The 18,053-nt window shown below is 41.7% G+C and overlaps 1 protein-coding gene across 2 annotated transcripts in view; it reads left to right on the forward strand.

Annotated features, from left to right (window-relative positions):
- Positions 1-320: 320 nt before the first annotated feature.
- The window catches only part of CHD9 (chromodomain helicase DNA binding protein 9), a 151,790-nt gene continuing 134,057 nt past the window's right edge, over positions 321-18,053 (forward strand). For both annotated transcript variants that reach the window (XM_072117699.1, XM_072117700.1), the window contains exon 1: positions 321-564. The gene's annotated coding sequence lies outside the window, so the exon portion shown is untranslated. The remainder of the gene's footprint in view (positions 565-18,053) is intronic.

An 18,053-nucleotide genomic window follows, 5' to 3' on the forward strand; every position in this document is an offset into this window, starting at 1 on the left:
CAGGCTGCAGTGACTAGTACCAGTGAGACACAGCTTATTGGCTTGTGAAGGCCATGCTAAGCTTAGTGGTGACCGTGCCCGCCCACGGTGAGAGAGTTCAGCAGCCATTACATCGGGCGCATGGTGTGTTACATGTGGAAGGAGATGCGGGGGTAGACTGTGGCGTGGAGGGAGGGGGGCCGCTGTGACAGCGGTAACCCCCAGCAGACACGTCCTGCCTCCTCCTCCTCCACGCACTCACTAAACCGAGCTGCGCACTTCTCTCAGATCAGCAGCCGGGGGCTTAGCCAGGCAGCCAATCAGCGACTAGGACACAGATATGCAAATGAGGCGGGGGAAGATCTCACGCTCGCCGTAAGGGGTTGGAGTGGCCGCTTTATCACCATTGGGAAACTTGGCCTCTTAGAGCTGCACCAGGGAGAGACCCCCTCCCACCTCCTCCTCATCGGCCCTTCCCCTGGGGGGGATCGATAACCGTGATCGATCCATCGGCGATCAGCTCTGGGGAGGGGGTCCCCGCCTACAACTCCACCCCGTTCGCTCGTGTCTCGGGCGGGATCCCGGGTAAGATCACATGTTGGTTGGGGCACTTGTAGTTGGGTGAGGGTGTCATGGTGGGCATCACTTGGGCAGAGTTGGTACTTGTGATATGTTGGCAGGTGGCTCAGGCATGGAGGTGGCATTGGGGGAGGTGTTCTCTGTTAGTGGTGTTGGCACTGGGCATGTGGCCTCATGAGTGCCAGGTGTGGGCAGAGGGAATCACATGATCATCCGGGGCCAGCAGGCACAATGATATGCCATGTGCAATGCCCCTGTGGCCAGCCTTCCCTGCATAGCTGACCTGTAATTGTCATCAAGTCATACCCAACACTAAACACATACGACTCCTATGGCTCAGTGGTAGAGACTAGATGTGGACGGGTGCCCGGGGCTTGCCCTCAACCCTGACATGTTTGTAATACAGATTTGAAATGAGGAACCTGATCTAAGGTAGAGAGGTGACAATGTCCCCTGGCAGTGAGGCCTAGAGCATGGTGTGTGCCAGCCGTGCCTGGAGTATTCTGCACCAAATAATCTTTAGGACATGTAAAAAGTTCTTTCTAGTGGCTGTAACAGAAGATGAGCTGATGAGTTAATGTGCAGTGCTCACATCCCTCCCACTTGTCTATGATTTCCATATGTATGTATGTGTAAGATATATAATTGTGGTACATGTGTGTATGAAGTCCATGTGGCAAGTACAGGGGGCACTTCCCCAATGCCACAGATTTGTGTGTCAACATGCCAAACCAGGATAAATTGGCTGGACTTGTTCCTACTGACATTAATAGTAATGCTCTTGCTACTGCTAGAATTGAGTTGTGACCAATACTCTGTTACCATAGTGAATAGATGGCATGCCAGTCACACTGGCATTTTTATTGGAGTGGTGGTCAGCGTCATCTGTGCCCTGGAATGCATGGCATACACGTGTAGGCTGATAATGTTGTGTGGTTGTGGTACAGCCATTTACTACTTTTGACTGGGGATCAAGCATTTACTTCTTTTGGATTAGGTTCTCTGTGATCCAGGCATTTCGTTCTTTTGGAGGGGCTCCTTTGGGGTGGAGATATATTAAAATGGAAATGTGTGATAAATGATAAATGTGGAAGGAGGTGGTCTTCTCTCCATGCTTGAAGCAATGTGACTAACTTGTTTTAGGCCACAAAGGGAAACTCTGCAATGAAAACTCCTCCTCTTTCTGCACCAGCTACCCTGGGTAAACTGGCAAAAATTTGGATAAATGGTTTTGCTGCCTGGAAGTAACTGGAGTCCTCCACTATTATTAACCCCTACGGGACGCAGCCTCTTTTGGCCTAAAGGAGGCGGCCCCATTTTTCAAATCTGGCCTGTGTCACTATAAGTGGTTATAGCGTGGGAACGCTATGAGATATCCAGGGGATTTTGAGATTGTTTTCTCGTGACACATAGTACTTCAAATTAGTTTAAAAATTTGGATGAAATCTTTTGCGTTTAGTTATGAAAAAAAACAAAATTTGGCAAAAATTTGGAAAAATTCTTTATTTTCAACGTTCTAAATTCTCTACTTTTGATGCAGATAGTCAAAGCACCCAAATAAATTCATAACTTACATTTCCCAAATGTCTGCTTTATGTTGGCATGGTTTTTTAAGATTCCACATATTTTACTAGAATGTTATGAGGCTCAGAATTTAGGTGCCATTTTTCACATTTTTTGTAAAATCACCAAAACCTGTATTTAGATGGACCTGCTCAACTTTTAATTGACACTGAGAGGCCTATATAATAGCTAGACTCATAAATTATCCCATTGTGGAAACTACACCCCTCAACGTATGAAAAACCACTTTTAAGAAGTTTGTTAACCCTTTACGTGTTTTATAGGGGTTAAAACAAAATGGAGGTGCAGTCTGCAAATTGCAATATTTTTTCACAATACACTCATTTTGGGTGGAAAATTAAACATTTACAATGGATTAAATGAAAAAAGGCTCCACAAAGTTTGTTACCCAATCTCTCCCGAGTACACGGATACCCCATATGTGGTGGTAACCTGCTGTATGGGCGCACGGCCGGGCATAGAAGGGAAGGAGGCGCCATCCAGATCAGATTTGCTATGTCACATTATACAGGCTATAATTTTTTTCTTTTTTTTATTGTGGACCTATAGGGGCTTATTTCTTTTGCCACATGAGATGCACTTTTCTGGTACGTAATTTTGGGGCATCTATAGCTAATTGGTGAGATTTAATTAACTCTTTGTTGGTGGAGGAAATGAAAATCATCAATTTTTAGGAAAATTTTTATGTGTTTTTTTTTTGGCCGTTAACCATACCATAAAAACAGTTTTCTATTTTTATTCTATGGGTCGCCACGATTACGAAAATACTTCATTTATATATATTTTTTATTTTTTCCCATTTGTACTGAATAAAAAGTAATTTGGCGAAATTGTTGTTAATTTTAGCATCACCGACTTTCATATGCATAACTTTTTTATTTTTCACCTCACAAATTGGTTTAAGGGCTTATTTTTTGCGAGAAGGATGGTTCTTTTTAGTGGTCTTATTTTAGATTGTGTAACTTTTTAAAATCACTTTTTAGAGCATTTTTAAAGGGCATTAATAAAAAATCATCTTTTTTTCAGAGAGAGTTTTTTGAGGTTGTTTTTTACGGGGTTCACTTTGCGGATCTAATAACGATTCTGTTTTATTATGCAGATTGTTACGGACGCAGGGATACCAAATATGTGGGGGTTTTGTGTATTTTATTCAATTGTACTGAATAAAAACTAATGTGGAGAAAATCTTATTCATTTTAGCATCACCATCTTTTCATATGCATAACTTTTTTATTTTTTGGCTGACAAATCTGGTTAGGGGCTTATTTTTTGCGAGAACAGTTGTTCTTTTTAGTGGGCTTATTTTAGGGTGCATAAAACTTTTTAAATCACTTTTTAGAGCATTTTTTATAGGGTATTAATTAAAAATTATCTTTTTTCGGACCGTTTTTTGCGGTTATTTCCTCCGGCGTTTACCGTACGGGTCCAGTTTTGATTCTGTTTTATTATGCAGATTGTTACGGACGCGGCAATATCAAATATGCGGGGGTTTTTTGTGTTTTTATGGTTTTTATACTTTATTAAGTGTTTTTATGGGAAAGTGACATTTTAGGGGCTTATATTTTTATGTATTTATTTTTTATTTATTATAATGTGTAGTGTTAAGTGTTTTTGCATATTTTTACTTTTACATACTTGAACTTAAACCAGCGATGCTCTGATCACTGGTTTAAGTCCAATACACTGCTCTACAATACTATTTTATTGTAGAGCAGTGTAAACTGTCTGAGCAAGCTTGCGCATGCTCAGACAGTTTGCAGTCAGACCCGGAAGGGGTCTGGCTGCCATGGCAACCGGGCAGCTCCGGGGCACAAGCCAGTCCTCGGAGCTGCCCAGAAGTGGATCGGATCCCCCGGTAAGCGGCACGGGGGATCCGATCCATAGGTGGAAGACCCTTACACGCCGCGGTCATGTAAGGGGTTAACACCCGCGATCGGAGTCGGCTCCGATCGCGGGTGTTAGCGCAGGCTGTCAGCTGTACTAGACAGCTGACAGCCGCTGCTTCTGGTACCGGCTCCGTTCGTGAGCCGGTGCCAGAAGCAGGACGTTATACTACGTCCCGGTGCGCTAAGCATGTAGCACCGAGGACGTAGTATAACGTCGTGGTGCGCCTAGGGGTTAATTATAATATTTATTTATATAGCGCCACCAAATACTGCAGTGCTTTATAAATTATTATTTATTGATTTGTTTATGTATAGAGCACCATTAATTCCATGTACAGTCAACAAGTCGGTCACATTAAGACAAGAACAGATGCAAGTACAAATACTACAGAGGTCAGGAAACAAGTTGTAGGAGGACCCTGCCCAAGAGGGCTCACAACCTGCCATCACATTTTATTTTCAAGCCTCCACATCCAGCATCCATGGGTGGAGCGGTTGACATAGAAACAATTTGTCTCCATCTGAGACCTTCACTGCAGGTGGCATAGGGGCAGGGACTTCTTTCTAACCAAAGAGAGGGGGTGGGTTCCTGAGTTGACATCTGCATCTGATGATGAATTGTCAGCAGTTCACTTTATACCTCTCAACCAGGTACTAATTCAGGACAGACAACCTTGGTTCTCCAGAGACAACGCTTACTTTATTGGATTTCAGGCCCAGAGACCTCCAGACATAGACAATGGTGTTAATAATAACAGTGATAGATCTGGCTTGCAAAATAGATAAATATCTATACCCCCCTCCCCCCATTCCTCTGTATCCTTCTATCCTTCTCTCTAACTAACTTTATACAGATTATTTCCCATTGACTAACATGTGGAAGATATTGTATTGGCTAACACAGAGATAAATCAATTTTTTTACAAAAACTCCTACTTGCTATTGGTTAATTAATGAACACTATTGCTATGGTGTCAACTGAACCAACTTCTTCTCTTTGAAATGCATAGGGATAGGGTCCATGCACACAAACATATGGGGGGGAGTGTATATACGGCCGCAAATTTACCACTGCATGAACTGATCTTTCCTTTTCTCATCTACACATCAAACGGCACATTGAAGTTGGCATAAATGACCATCCATTGTTAACCAAAGCAATAGATGTCACCAGTTGTTAAAGAACATTCTTTTAGGTCAGATCAATGCATAAAGGAATCAAATAATATAAAATAGGGCGGCATGGTGGCTGAGTGAGTATCACTTCTGCCTTGCAGCGTTGGAGTCCTGGGTTCTAATCCCACCCAGGTCAACATCTGCAAAGAGTTTGTATGTTCTCTCCGTGTTTCCTCCCACACTCCAAAACATACTGTTAGGTTGTTTAGATTGTGAGCCCCATGGGGACAGGGAACAATTTGACATGCTTTGTGCATCGCTGCGTAATCTGTGTGCGCTATATATATAATTATTATTATTAAAATATATGCCTACTTATGATTAGCCTTGCCAGCACCCTCCCAAGTTAGGCTGAGTTGACATCACATTTTTTGTATACGCTAAACATATACGTTGGGAAAGCACCCATTGTATAGCGTATACATTGACAAATAGTGGTAGACGTGGTAGAATGTAAGTCATCAGCTCACCTTGGCAATGTGTATTATTAGGTTATTATGATGCACTGTATACCTTATGTTTTTCTATATACATGACTGCAGGTATCCCATCATGTGTCACGCCACTTAGTTGGACCGGCAGCACCTAGCAACCAGTCAGCCTAGCTACGCGATACTTAGTTCTGAGGATGCGCATGTGCCACTAGTTAGCTAGACACGACACTGTGTGCTAACACTTCCGTTTTACCACCATACTACTTCCGGTCGCGTACACACTGGAATAGGATTCCCGAAATGTCTTTTCATTGCATATAAGGTGAGCTCTCGCTCCTAGATGTTACAGACCCCTGAGGAAGTCGCGGATAGCGGCGATACGCGTGGGGAACCTCCCACCCCTACCAATCTTTGGGTGTTTGCATGGGTATTGTTACCTTGTTTGACCGCTGATCACCCGGGTGCTGGGCCGTGTTGGGGCCCAGTCCAGCTTGCCTTAGAGGTTCAGTTGATAACCAGCACTTTTTTTGCACTTGCACTTTATTGGTTGTTGTTTACATTTTTCCTCATCACAGCTGCCTCATCACAGGGGGCCTTTTGGCAGACAGGCACTTACATCATGTGGGTATATGTATTTATATTTATTGTGCTTTGTGGTTAACAATACTGGTTTACAATTGGACATTCATTTCTGGTATTTTGTATACTCTTCTATAGCTATTGTTAGGGGTGGTGGGTGGATTGGAGCCATTGCGCCAGAGGTCGCGATAACGCCTCTACACGCGTCATGGACGCGTTTAGAGGCTGATTTACTCCCCCAAAAAATCACCAAGCGTATTAATACGCTTGGTGATTTTCCTATGAGCTGCTGCTTCCAAGCAGTGACGGTGCCGACTGCAGGATCGCAGGGCTGAGTGACTGGAGGAGGGACTTCCTGCTCACCGTCCGAGCCTCTCCCGCGGGGCGCCTAGAGATAGGTGAGGAGATGGAGGAGCCGAGCGAGGGGGTGGGGGGCGGAGCCGAGGGAGGGGTGGGGCGGAGCCGAGCGTGGGGTGGGCCGGGATATCTGTTGCCGGGGCTGTGCTCCTGATCTGTGTGCGATCGTGCACACAGCCAGAAACAGGATCGTGCTGTCTATGTGACAGCCCGATCGTGTACTGTGACAGGGGGCAGATTATTATCAGTCTCCTGTCACAGCAGCCCCTGTATACAGTGAGAGGCTCTCCGCATGTCTCTGTAGACAGATCACTGATGACAGTGATCCAATGGGCTGTTACCATTAGATCCCTGTGATCTATATAAAAGAAAAGCAGGGAACACATATATTATGTGTTCCTCCCTAAATGTGCCCCTGTAAGAAAAAAAAAAAAGTTCCCAAATTTAATTAAATAATTTTATTAATTAAATAGTCCACTCTGTAGACAGTAAGGCTGCATTCAAACAAACCGTATGCCCGCCAGGCCGTAGCTGTGCAGGCTTTGAAATACAATTTTAATACATTGGGGACTGGCCGCAACACGGGGACATGTCATTTTCCCGTGTACGGAGCGGTATCACTCCGTGCGGCCATCTATTGGGGACATATGTACAGCCGAAAGCTTGCAGTTGTACATGCGTCCCCCACATGGTTGTGTGCATATGGCCTAAGGCTGGTGCCACACGTATCGCTTTGTCTGCGGTTACAAATGCAGACAAAGCGCAAAACACCGGCGGCTAGTTCCTGATCGCAAACGTTTCCATAGAAACGCTGATGCGATCGGGCCGAGGCACGCCCCGGTGGGCGCGACTTTGTCTGCGTTTGCAACCGCAGATGAAGCACTACGTGTGGCACCAGCCTAAGGGTGAGGTTATTACATACGTTTTCAAATGCATCACAACAGCTGAGACAAGATTTGCCTAATTACATTGCTGTCAACATTTCGTTTACAAAACGCATGCAATAAAATTGTATTGACACATGTGTTTTGTTAACACAATGTTGACAGCAATGTAATTGCTATTTGATGGTGCGTTCACACGATGCGTTGCATTTTTTTTTAATTAGTTTTTGACGCATTCCAAAGGCTTCAGCCTTGATCACATGTTGATATAACATTCTGTTTCCATTGCATTTGCTAAAACGCAATGTTACTTAAACATGTAAAGCCTTTGGATGCGTCAAAAACGCATTAAAAAGGCGTGAATGCACCCCAAAGGGGTTTTCCCAGGAATTCAAATTAGACCCTATCCCGTGTATAGGGCCTAACTTGAATTTGTGGGAAAACCCTTTTAAGCACAGAAAACAGGAGCTGTAACTTTTTCCTTGCATTAATAGACGTCTTATAACGCCATATACGCTAGGAGTTATATATTTATTAGTGAACATTTCGTACTCCTCCTGGGTTAACAATACTCCTCAAAAATTGTGAGAGGAGTATTATTACCCTTCTGGAAAAATGTTATTGCGACCTCTGCATTGCGCTTTGACCATCCAGTGTGTTTTTTGTGTACTCATGTACTTTTAATTGATTTTAACTCTTGTGTAGTTGTAAGTTGAAGTACTAATAAAAATTACGTTATACCATATTTTTGGTCCATGATAACACACTTCTTTCTCTTTCGAATTTTCAGTTTCTCCACCCACAGCCACCATGAGCACAAACGTCGCTTGGCAGGTGGGAGGACCCGGTGATGTCACTGTCCATATTAGGACAGTGACATCACTGGGTGAACACCCCATTCATCGCATGTATACTCCTCCCCCTGCATTCAGAGCGGAGGGAGGGCCCTGGGTGACGTATCCCACTGTATAGACATGGGATATGTCAGAATTCTGGCGTATGGCAAATAATGAGGTATGAACCCAGCCTTACACAATGATTGATGTCCCCTATTGAAATAAGGTGGCAAAAGAAAGGAGCAGTTGGTGGGCCCCGTATTTAGTGCACTAGAACCTCATTTGTATAAAGATGAAAGGGAAATTTTCTCTAAAATGACAGATTACTGGAAAGTATGTCTGGAAAGTGAATAAAGTGCCATAATTGCCTCCTATGTTCTGACACAATCTTTTTCCTTGGTATTTGTCTATTTTTATTTTCTGTCAGTTCACAATTTTATTTCACAATCTTTCTGTATCATTTATTGACTTCCTTGTGCATAGTTGCTGTGTAAAGCATGGAGAATGGACATGGCATCAGCTTGCTCCTCTGAAGCGATTCATGGACTGTGTATAGGCCACGCAGCGCCGAAGCCTCTTCTGCTCTAAAGTTTAAACAGTGTTAAAACCGCGATACAGCGGTTATTAACACTAACGAAACTAAGCATCGGCACCAGCTCACCCTGAGCTGATGCTCGGTACTTACTGCTTACCCCTGCCATTCTAACTGGTAGGTTTCCTTTAATTACATGTGTGCAGGGCTTCTTCTAAGCATTACCCTGAAGCACTGACTATAAGATGTAGAGTTTCTTGAAGCCTGGAAATGCTCTACATCTTACATCTAAAGTTCATAATGCCGGGCCATCCGTGACCCATAAGCCATACTCCCACATTATTACTGTAGCAGAGAAGTATCGATTTCACTTCACACCAGGCCAAAGTGTACTGTATGTTTATTATAACTTATTGTCCCTTTTCTTTTCTGGATCTTATTGGACAGATTAGTATCAGCGTGGATCTCCTTTACTCTTGTCACGATCTACCCTTTTAAGTAGGGAATAGTAACTGGTATTGGCTTTGTTCACACTTGAGAAGCTGCGTAAGAAAACTTTTGCCTCTCTTGATAGATCTGTTTTATTAAGTTTGTTCCTTATGAAATAACAATGTTTGGGTATTTTTTTAATCATGATTCGGTGTGATGATGTTATTACTCTTAGAAATGTGTGAATAAATTTAAAATGGTTTGTTGCTATATGGTGCCTGTCATTGGTGATATGTTATGCTGGTAGTAGGAATATTAGAGGAACAACAAACCTCTTCAGAATTGTCACATTATAGAATAGAAGTATTTATGTCAAAAGACATGACAGGTGTGTCGACTGGTCCATTTGACTGAATTGTCAATAGTCTTGGTATTGGGTTGATATATATAATTTGAGCTGTCGGTCATGAACTCTATGTTCTTGTGTGATTATATGGCTTGGGGCATGTAATCCACCTGGAGTTCTATACAGAGGATTGCTACCAAAAGTATTGCTGTCTTTTTTATGTAACAGACTGATATGTTAAAATGCAGCCATATTTGTTTTATAAAAAATACAAGCTGATCATGTGTATGTTTCAGACTCCAGGGCAGACCTCTCCACTGATATCACCCCCACCATTGTGGCAAAACGGGAGTCCTTGACTGCCTTACGTACCCGGTGGCTCCCAGTGCCGCCAGGCGATTCTAAGTCAGGCCTGCCCTGGTATAGATTTGTACCAAAAAATGTGTGAACATTGAATTGTGAACATCCATAGGCTATAGTACCCTAAAATGTTTATTAAGAGCATTGCAAAAATTCTCAAGGGGTATAACCAGTTATCCAAAAATTCCTTCACAACTCCAAATCTTGGAGCAAATTCCTGGATCGATCATCTCTAGAAATCTAACCATCTGTAATATTATATACTCAAAAGGGGCATCTTGCACCTCTTTCTTTAAGAACCCCTTCTTAGAAAAGACTGCCTGAGCCACAAACTCTACAATCTATAATTCTCATTCTGGGTAGTGGAAAACATAGCAGTGTGTATGAGCCCATAGGAAAGCATTTGTCTGTGCGCTGTCCATTGTTAACATATAGCACACCAACTAATTCAATGTTTGTATACATGTTTACTTTACTATGACAAAATATTGTCATCTGTGTTTTAGGCTCTGCCCTTGTAGATTTCTGCAAACATTTTCAGATAAAATAGTCCTACATGCAGAACACCTGAACAGGCTTCAGCTGAACCCCATTATGGATGATGAGATCTTCTGGCCTCCTTTTGTTGTCTGTGGTCACCTGCTCATATTGTTCAGGCTTTCCCCCACTGACATGATATGACCAGATTCACTCCATCATTTTCCACTTGGTGCTGACTCAGTTCAGTGTTTTGCTGGTGGAATTATTGCACAAATGTGTCCCTAGATGATGGTATAAACACATTGTGGGGAATTATTTTGTGTGGTGGAAGGCAGATGCTGGGCAGTTGGATTTCCCCTATGTCTCCCCTTATTGCTGGTTAATAGGCCATGTTCTACAATGGAGATGTAAGCGACTGTAATCTGAAATTTCTTATGTCTGTATAATGACTGACTGGCTCAGCATATCCAAAATTCTGCATCTTGAATCTTGCCTATGATCCTAGAACTGAAGAATTGACTTGTATTGCAGGTGACTGAGGTAAAGATTTAGTTAAACAGTCAGGACTTATACTTCCTGCTCTGTCTGGTAGAAAAACATGTTGACAGCTGGCACTTCAGTTACAGGACCCCGTCCCTTGGGGCTCACCATTATTTAAGGTCTTTCATATTATAGCGGATGTCCTAAGCATTCTAACTAGAAGCAGCCATCAGTCCGGTCTTCATCTGTCATGCACTAGTAGTTGTGCAATGCAGAGGTTATCTGGGGAAAGGTGAATGTCCTGTCTCCATCTCCTGAGTGCTTATGATGTCAGGCTGATAGTGGTATAACCTTTCTCCTCTTATCAGTTCTGCCCTGACACTGGACAGAACTTTAACGCTATAATATTGTTCTAGCCTAGATGTGGACAAAATAGCCTTCATGCATTTGATTTACATCAATAGGATTCCCTTAGTTTTGATAACTTTAAAGGAAACCTACCACTTGTTGTGGCAGGTTTCCGATGGCAATACCGGGCACCAGCTCAGGGTGAGCTGGTGCCGGAGCCTATTTTAGTTAGTGTTTTAAATCGCGGTTTAAAACACTTTTTAAACTTTATAGCCGGCGCAGGCAGGTACGCGCTCGGCGCTTACCGTGCGCGCGGCTCTCATTCACTTCCTATGTAGCCGCGCGCACGGTAAGCGCCGAGCGCGTACCTGCCTGCGCCGGCTATAAAGTTTAAAAAGTGTTTTAAACCGCGATACCGCGGTTTAAAACACTAACTAAAATAGGCTCTGGCACCAGCTCACCCTGAGCTGGTGCCCGGTATTGCCATCGGAAACCTGCCACTACAAGTGGTAGGTTTCCTTTAAGTAGCCAGGGTCAATCTCCGCTTCCAGGTCACAAGTAACAAAACTTTTATAATTAAAAGAACTTTGCCTGCTTTGGAATATCCCTTCACTTCTGTATTTGGTAGTCCTCAGCAGTGAACTTATTAATGGACAAGATTCTTATATGTAGCATAAAAAGCATCTGTGACCACAGGGTGTGTCCTACATTATATTATGTCATTGTCTAGATTTGGGTTATCCTAATTATTGAATAGAAAGAAAAGGAGAGCAATGCATGAATCTGGAGGTGTCTTGCATGATTTGCAAACTGAGTGGTCAGTGAGAAATAAGCAGCATCCTTACCCCCTACGGGACTCGGCCTCTTTTGGCCTCTAGGACACGGCCCCATTTTTCAATAGTGCCCCCTGTCACTATAAGTGCTTATAGCTTTGGAAATCTATAAGATTGTTTTCTCGTGACACATTGTACTTCAAATTAGTTTAAAAATTTGGATGAAATCTTTTGTGTTTAGTTCTAAACACATTCTTTATTTTCAAAGTTCTCTACTTTTGATGCAGATAGTCATAGCACCCAAATAAATTCATAACTTACATTTCCCAAATGTCTGCTTTATGTTGGCATGGTTTTTTAAGATTCCACATATTTTACTAGAATGTTATGAGGCTCAGAATTTGGGTGCCATTTTTCAAATGTTTTGGAAACTCGGCAAAAGCAGTGAAATTGACTGTGAGAGGCCTAAATAATAGCTAGACTCATAAATTACCCCATTACGTGTTTTATAGGGGTTAAAACAAAATGGAGGTGCAGTCTACAAATTGTAATATTTTTTCACAATACACTCATTTTGGGTGGAAAATTAAACATTTACAATGGATTAAATTAAAAAATGTGGACCTATAGGATCTTATTTTCTTTTGCTACATGAGATGCACTTTTTTGGTACGTAATTTTGGGGCATCTATAGCTAATTGGTGAGATTTTATTAACTCTTTGTTGGTGGAGGAAATGAAAACCATCAATTTTTAGGAAGATTTTTTGTGGTGTTTTTTGGCCGTTTACCATATTGTAAAAAAAAGTATATTATTTGTATTCTATGGGTCTCCACGATTACGCAAATACTTAAATTATGTCGATTTTTTTTTTTCCATTTTTACTGAATAAAAAGTGATTTGGCAAAAATGTTGTTAATTTTAGCATCACCGTCTTTCATAAGCATAACTTTTTTATTTTTCGCCTCACAAATGTGGTTAAGGACTTATTTTTTGCGATAAGGATTGTTATTTTTTAGTGTTATTTTAGAGTGCATAACATTTTTTTAATCACTTTTTAGAACTTTTTTTATAGGGTATTAAAAATAATGGAGCGTTTTTTTTTTTTTTTTTTTACACGGGGTTCGCTTTGCGGATCTAATAACGATTCTGTTTTATTATGCAGATTGTCACAGATGCAACAATGCCAAATATGTGGGGGGGGGGGTTGTGTATTTTATTCAATTTTACTGAATAAAAATGAATTTGGAGAAAATCTTGTACATTTTAGCATCGCCATCTTTTCATATGCATAACTTTTTTATTATGTTCTTTCTAGTGGTCTTATTTTAGAGTGTGGAACATTTTTTTTATCACTTTTTAGAGCATATTTATTTTTTAAAAAAGGTATTAAATAAAAATGATCTTTTTTCGGAAAGTTTTTTACGTTTGCGTTTTGTTTGTGTTTTTTTATACTTAAGTGTTTTTATGGGAAAGTGACATTTTAGGGGCTTATATTTTTATGTATTTATTTTTTATTCTAATGGGTAAACTTTAGTGTTTTTAGATTTTTATTTATTTTTTTTTACTTTCCATACTTGAACTTGAACCAGTGATGCTGGAAGGGGTCTGACTGCTCAGAACTTCGGGCAGCTCCAGGGCACTTGGCAGACCTCGGGGCTGCCCAGAAGTGGATCGGATCACCCGGTAAGCGGTAGCTCTACGGCGTAGAGATATAGGGAATGTATGAAGAGGGCTCACGGGCTGAGTCCTCTTCATACAAGGGTGCGGGTTGTTGCATATTGCAGCAAACCCCCACCACTATTAACCCTTTCATTGCCGCCGGCAAAGTCGCCGGCGGCATTTAAAAGACGACGGCGATCGGTTGCCATGGTAGCCTCGGGTACCCTAGATGGTCTAAGAATTGGTGAGAGAAAAAAAAAAAAATTTAAAAATAAAAAAAAATTAATAAAAGATTAAAAATTCAAATCACCCCCCTTTTGCTAGAACTGATATAAAACATAATAAACAGTAAAAATCACAGACACATTAGGTATCGCCGCATCCCAAAGTGCCCGATCTATCAAAATATAAAAATGGTTACGGGCGGCGGTGACCTCCGAGACGGGAAATGGCGCTCAAATGTCCGAAATGCGACTTTTACACCTTTTTACATCACATAAAAAATGGAATAAAAAATTATCAAAATGTTGCACAGACCTCAAAATGGTAGCAGTGCAAACGTCGGCTCATTTCGCAAAAAAATAACACCTCACACAGCTCCGTGCGCCAAAGTATGGAAAAGTTATTAGATTCAGAAGATGGCAAAAATTTTTTTTTCTTTTTTGTACACATTTGTTTAATTTTTTTTGAAAATGTATTAAAACACAATAAAACCTATATAAATTTGGTATCACCGCGATCGTACCGAACCGAAGAATAAAGAATGAGGTGTTTATTTTGAGTGCACAGTCAAAATCGTAAAAACTGAGCCCACAAGAACGTGACACTTTTTTTTTTTTTTTTTTTTCAATTTTTCAACATTTGTTCAGCTTTGCAGTACACGGCATGTTAAAATAAATAATATTACGGGAAAGTAAAATTTGTTACGCACAAAATATGCCCTCACACAGGTCTGTACACGTAAAAGTGAAAAAGTTATGGATTTTTGAAGGTGGAGAGCGCGAAATGAGCGAAAAAACCCTGCGTCCTTAAGGGGTTAATAGCCCCGGCTTCGGAGCCAAGTACACGCAGCCATCAGCTCTACATAGAGAGAGTACGTAGAGCGCGGACGAGTGCGCACAGCTACCAGGAGAGGATCCAAAGACTTTTTCATACTTTGGTGTAGAATCTGTGGGTGGTCTCATTTTTTGCGACTTTTGATCACGTTTTCAATGCTATCATTTTTAGGACTGTACGACCTTCAGATCACTTTTATAGAATTTTTTTATATTTTTCAAAATCGATCGACTCTCCACGATGATGTCACGGGAAGCGACGATCTCCAACAAGATGGCGGCACCCACACACCGCAATCTTTTTGCGGGTGTTACCGGTAAGTCTTTGCTGCAATATGCTTACAGCATGTGCTCAGGAGCCCTCACCCGCATGGGTCTTTTAAAGGGGTATTCTCATCTAAGCATTGACATTTAGTTTCATTACTCTGCCGTGTATATATACATTTCTTCAATTTAAATGTTATTAAAAGATTTTTACCTATGTGAAGATAATTTCTCATAGATGTAGTCGTATGGTCTCTTGCAAACAAGACTGTGTCCTTGGATACGGCCACCTCTGCTGGAGTGATTGCACAAGGAAACAAAAGGTTTTTATGTATGAAATGCCTTGGGGTTACTGCAGGTCCTTTAACCGTCCTGTGGTAATAATTGCTGAATCCAGGAGATCAGGCAGGGCTCAATAGCGCATGTCTGGCCACTGCTGCCAAAATGTAAGGTGTTTGTTGTTTTTTTATTTTTTTTTTTTTAAATATCCAATTGAAGAAATGTTTACATATGACAAATGAATAAAAATAAATGTGAATGCCCTTCTTTTAGCTAAACATTGTTTCCCTGATATCAACTCAATGATTGTATGTCCTCCCATCGTCACTCATTTATACTCCTCCCCTTGCCTAATTCTCATCATTCAGCACAATATGTCATGTGACCAGAGTGATGTCATCTAAGGTTCTTTACCAACTAACCTTCTCAAAAACTCTCCTACACACCCTCACAAAGTGGTCTTAGGAAAACATGTCCAAAATTTCACATTCTATTAACAAGCTGTGCAGTTGAGAATTCCACGCTTTATAAAATGTTGTTTATAAGATACAGTGTTCTGTTAATCCCAATATATAGATTTGATACTGTATTCATTGCTTTTGATTCCGGCTCTACTCCTCCATTCTGGATTAGGTCCCCTCTAGTAGCAGTAGTAGACAAGGACTTCTTTATTTGAAGCAGCTGCAGTTAGGGTGAGTCGCTTACTAGTAAGTAAATAGCTAAGGAGACATGGAAATCTGATATATTTTACCTGGAGCCAGTAAACAGCAGCTGTGAAGTAGTGTACGGAAGCAAAAGAACAGAGCAAAAGAAAATAACTGGGCTCTAATGCTGCATATAAGGATTGGTTCCCATGCACATATTGCACTGTTGAAAAACTGAACTTGGTTAAGTGAATGGTAAAATAAATATTTGATATTTGTTAAAAAACATCTATAAAAGGTCCCTAGTTGCTATGGCCAGGAAAAACTATTTGTGACCTATCCACAGGCCCTTGCACTGATCCGCTGTTTAGGATTGTGTAACGGGAAGAAGGCTGCTCTGCGCCTCTGTAGCGTCCAGCGCCATTCCTGCAGCTGTGGCTCCAATGGGTAATAAATGTTGTGGCTGTTGTTCAAGTGCGGATACAGGGACATAAAGCCAACTGCTTCTGGTCCTGTGTCTTGTGCTTGGACAGATCCAAACTGTTGTTCTGATAAATCACTAGTAGTATTGCCTTGCCATAATTGTCTGGTACAGGAGCTAGGAGCTAGGATCCATGTCTCTTGCTAAAATAACCCCACCACCACCACCACGCACGCACTGAATTTTATGGCAGACAGTGGTGTTCAGGTTTTACGGAGATGGCACTGAAATACAGTCTCCCTAAATTGAATTCACTTTTATGAGAATTGGTGAAATGGCATACCTCAGCTCTGTAGAACTTGACCACTGATTTGACAGTGGGGGTGTGAGAGTGCATTTTAAAATCGATTGACCTATCGGGCATTTTTGTGAAAAGACTTTTTATTGTACTGGTACTTTGCTGCTGGTTTGGTTTTTTTAAATGTCATTGTGGGGTAGACAAATGTGTTTTTATAATTTCTCCTGGGTGCACCAAGCCAGGGCATTAAAGGGACGCTGCGCCATTCAGGCATTGCACCTTCATAACGGCTATACAATCTTTAGTTTTTTGGCCATATATACCTGTATATTGGGGTTGCACTGATACCAGAATTTTGAGTTTGATACGATACCCAGAAAAGTATTGCGATGCTCAATACTGATACGATACTTTCAAGAAAAGAAAAAAAGTACTGAATGTTTAGGGTGCAGTCACATGGGGCGTTTACATTGCATTTAGAAATACAAAAGTCTGGGGCGGGGCTCAGTCTGATTGCAATTTATCTTTATTCTATTGAGAACTACAATTACGGTGATGCCTCATTTATATAGGTTTTTTTAAAATATATATATATATATATATATATTTTTTTTTACAATTTTAGTGAAGAAAAAACTAATCTAGAGAAAATCTCATTTATTTTCCTATCGACATCTTTTCAGAGACATAACCTTCAATATTTTTTGGTTGACAGAGCTGGTTTAGGGCTTATTTCCTGTGTGTTGAGTTGTCCTTTTCAGTGGTACCATTGTGGGTCACAACTTTTTTTTGATCGATTTTTAGAACATTTTTGTGTTATATAGGTATTCTGCTGTTGCAGCTGGAAGAAGTCGCTCAGCCTCAGGGTATCGACAGACCCCGGGGCTGCCAGCGGAGGATCCCTGTTAAGTGCTGCGGGGGAGGGAGTCCAGTCTAGTGCAGAAGACCCTTGCATGACTGAGTCGTGTAAGGGGTTAAAGCCTGCAATCGGAGGAAACTCTGATCACGGGTGCTAGAGATGGGTGCCAGCTGGCACCTACAGCTGGTGTCTGTCAGTTCAGGAGCCGGTGCCAGAAGCATGACTTACCGTATATACCGGCGTATAAGGCGACTTTTGAAGACAAAAAAATCTTCTGTCTTCTCTGGCCTCTCCATAGCCGGTACGTCTTTGCTGCATATTGCAGCAAAGGCTTACCGGTAAGGCTTACCGCTAGCACCGATCGCGGGTGTTTGCAGAGCGATGGCTGCCGGCAGCCTCAAAAAGACATTGGGTGCATACTCACCCTCCGTTGGGACGGATGTCCGTGCGGATCGTCTTCCGCGCAGTCTTCTCTCTTCTGCTGGGCGCCGCCATGCTTTTCCCCGGGGCGGCGCCTAGTATGACGTCAA

The sequence above is a fragment of the Engystomops pustulosus genome, chromosome 7 (genome assembly GCF_040894005.1).
Source record: "Engystomops pustulosus chromosome 7, aEngPut4.maternal, whole genome shotgun sequence".
Lineage (NCBI taxonomy): Eukaryota > Metazoa > Chordata > Amphibia > Anura > Leptodactylidae > Engystomops > Engystomops pustulosus.